This window comes from Micropterus dolomieu, linkage group LG08, assembly GCF_021292245.1.
Source record: "Micropterus dolomieu isolate WLL.071019.BEF.003 ecotype Adirondacks linkage group LG08, ASM2129224v1, whole genome shotgun sequence".
Lineage (NCBI taxonomy): Eukaryota > Metazoa > Chordata > Actinopteri > Centrarchiformes > Centrarchidae > Micropterus > Micropterus dolomieu.
In genome coordinates this window covers 8145260-8149070 of record NC_060157.1, presented here as the reverse complement: position 1 = coordinate 8149070, position 3811 = coordinate 8145260, and positions in this window count along the sequence as shown.

The following is a 3811-nucleotide window of genomic DNA, read 5'->3' as shown; positions in this document are numbered from 1 at the left end:
CGGAAAGGGCTTCGCAACGGGCGCAGGCAGCCCCCTCGAGAGCTGCCCGGGCGTGCTCCATCCCCAAACATGAGACACACATCTCATGAGAATCTCCATCCGTGATGTACCGAGGGCAAGAAAAAAACACACCTTCTGTACATCTGGTTGCCGGACATGCTGGTAGACTTCTTCTTCAGGTAAGACATACTGCTCGTAGGACTGGCGCTTTCTTCAAACAACATACAGAGCGCCTGCTGAATAGAAAAAAGCTAATGATGAGTGTGTACAGGTGTGTTTTATACTCCTCCGGTTATTCCGTCACACCTTACCGTTCTAGCAATAAGCCAATAGGATTGGAGTGATTTCATTCACGTTCAGACCTGCTTCGCCTAGAGGCGTTCCCATAGTGTCGTAACCGACGCAGTTCGAGTTCCCTCGAAGGGGAACTGGCTTTCCTTAGAAATTCCAAAATAATTAAAAACACAGCTCTGCTTTATAACGAAAACCCCGATTTTATATGCTTTTCCAACATATCCTTTAAAGAGGCAGGAAAACAGAAGATCCTATCGATGTCTAATGCAATTTGACTTGTGTTTGGATTACAATTTTGACAAGCATGTATGCCTTCCTTTTGTATTAAAGAAGTCATATTATGCTTTTTGGCCTTTTCCCCTTCCTTTATTGTTTTATATATCTTTTTTGTGCATGTTATAGGTTTGCAAAGTGAAAAGGGTTATAGTCCACCCTAAGGGGAGTTACCATCTCCCACAGAAAGCACTGCTTCTGAACTGCCTGAAAGCTAGATTGTAGTCCAGCCTTTACTTCCATAACCTATCTGCATCACTTTGTATCACGCCCTCAAAAACAATGGTGCAGAGATGCACTGAGCAGCAACACTCACAGAAACAAGACACCTGCTCTCTGCCTCCCCTCATCCCCACCCTCACTACCAAACTATAGGCAGTCACTGGATATTAAAGTTATTACTGTGATGTTTTTTGAAAATCATGAAAACCATGTAAACATATTCCGGTACAACCCCTAAATAAAATTATGAACCTGAAAATGACCATAATATACCACTTTAAACAAACCTTTGTTTATAGACATGTCTAATCATTATTTTGCAACCTTGCCAGACATCTATACATATTTTATTGAATCACTAGGTAGCGTTAAGCTAAGTGTTGTCTGTGTATAATGACAGCCATGTTTAGTAATGCTGCTGTACTGCATGACTGTACTTCAGCACCCTCCTACTCAAGCTAGCCATCCATCAATAGCAACTGTCACCAGCATCATTTAGCTATTTACCAAACTGACAGTGAACATTCATGTATCTTATGTGCCTCAAATCACAGTGTGAAAACATTTTCGTTATTAATACAGTTGTTTCCCTTGTCTCATGTCTTTTAAACTCCACCCCCAAGTTTGTAATGCCAGCTTTCTGTTACAAATGTGAAGCAGAGTAGGGATTTCTGACACAATTTCACTTACTTCCAAGGTGTAACGAGAAGGTCTCCCGTAACACTTGTAGAATAAACAATTTTAACTTTATTGTGACACCAATGCATTTCAGCTTGTGGCCTTCACCAGGGTCATCATAACGCAATCAAGCTGAACTTTATACTTCAAGTGTTATACTAAAGAGACACCCTCCAACAGATCCAATAACGTATACTGTATAAAACTTTTAATTTGGTTTTAATTTGCAAATCGATGCATGTTAAAGCCCCTGAAAACTTGTATTTCTCTATAACATGAAACATGCATGACTAAACAAGCAAACATTTAAAGTTCAAGTTTGGAAGAAAAGCATCCTTAGTTATCATGTACTCACTCAAATACTAATCTGCTTCATCAGGACTGTGTGGGTGTCGTTTGATCAAATTTCACTTATAGTGCTTAGCTAACATTTGCAAACAAACCTCTGAACTGTCATCAGATCTTGATTCAAACTTTGATTGGTGCATGGAAATACAATACGGGACATCACCTTTTTTCCAAATGAGGAACTCCCTCTTCAAACCAGCAAGAAAAACAGTGAAGAAAATACAGAAATCTTTCATGTAAAATAACCAAAGAAACGTTGGCAGAAAAATGTCTGTTCATGTAGGGCCCCAGAAGCTGATTGAGAAAATGTGTTTTCAAGGCCTTTAAGCTTTCATATGTAGGCTGCTATTTTTACATCTTAATGAATCTTTAAATTCACGCACCACTGTGTGTTGACGTGTTTTTGGATCTGTTAGACCCACGCATATCCTGGAAACCTTTTTATGGACTGTATTTAAGGGTTGATAAAACACACAGCTATCCAGTTCCTAATTAAGAGGTTCTGACCAAGAAACAACATAACCTTTAAGGTATCAGCTCACTGCTGATTTCTGTCAGATGTAGATAATGAAGCACATCCTTCAATTTGCATTTATTCCAGTCTTCAGATACTGTAGTTGTTGAGAGTGACAGCTATTTTTGCAGTATAGCTGATTCAACCATGTCATGCTGGACAATTTTGTTTCCTCTTTTTGGCCACGTGCTAAACTCACTATTTTGTGTGACATTTTACAAGTAACGGAAAGATTTTATTTGTAACTTTTGACCCTGAACTCTTCATTAAGTAACACCTGTCGACTTCAGAAGCAGGTGTCCAGTCTAGTTTCCTATTTTATTGCACGTTACCTGTTTTCTCTTTGTTAAACACACACACTGCCTGACATATATGGAGATAATCACATGAATATGAAACTGTCTTTTTTTTTACCTTGCAGTCAGTTGTATTCTTTTATCTTTATGGTGGATTTCCGGCACATTTGTCACCCACATCCTGTGCCTTGACAACCCACACAAGCTCTTATCTCTCTATCAGACACAACAGACACAACTCAGGCCACCCACTCTTCATGACACCAGATCCTTCTCTTTTCAGTGATATTTGGCCTTCAAACAGGTTCATTTCTTGCATGAGACTAAAATTTGTGGTTTTGTCTGATGTCTGTTCTGTGCACATGTTTAACAAATGCTGAAACTGTGTAAGAGTGCAACCAATCAACCGCTTCCTTATTTTTAACCAACAAGAACATCTACACTGATCCATTAACTTGACCAGAAGCACACCAGAAGCTGTGACACACGTCATGTTTGAGAAATAGCACTCTAGTCTGAGCTGTTTCACCACAGAGGCTCAACTTTGTCCTACAGGCCCTTCTGCTTCCTCTTCTCAAAGCTCATTTGTTATCACTGACAGGCAGTACCAGGACTGGAGCAGTATGATCAAGTCTTTGGTGTCTTTAAGTCTGCAGGTTCAGTGATCAAAGCTTCAAATGCATATATTTAGCTTTTAATGATTTCTGGTACCTTTAAAACAGTTCTCTTTATATGTCCCAAGACTATCACATGCATGGTTTGCAGGGCAAAACCGTCTGCAAAGACAGAGAGAATACTGTTTCTTTTGTGTTGGCTCGTTCACTGATGTACAAAACATTTTATGCTAATCAGTAGGAAGTGAAGGGACACAACAGGTTGGTACCAGGTGTTTACCAAAACAAAAAATGTGAGCAAAAAGAGTTAGAAATGCAGCCGTGATGTAGGCAATAAGGTCAATGAGCCAATAGGAGCATCTTTATAAAGAAATGTCATGTTGCAGAGTCCAAGAGAATGCACTGCTATAACATTGTCAGTTTCATGGTGGACAGTTTTTAAAAACGATGCAGCAGAACCAGAGAAATTCTGTCTCCTAAAACAAAGTGAGATTTTCTTTTTTCAGTTTGGAGTTTGAAAAATTGTGTTGGAAAATCATGCCAGGTCACAGAGGAAATGGTCTTCACCTGAT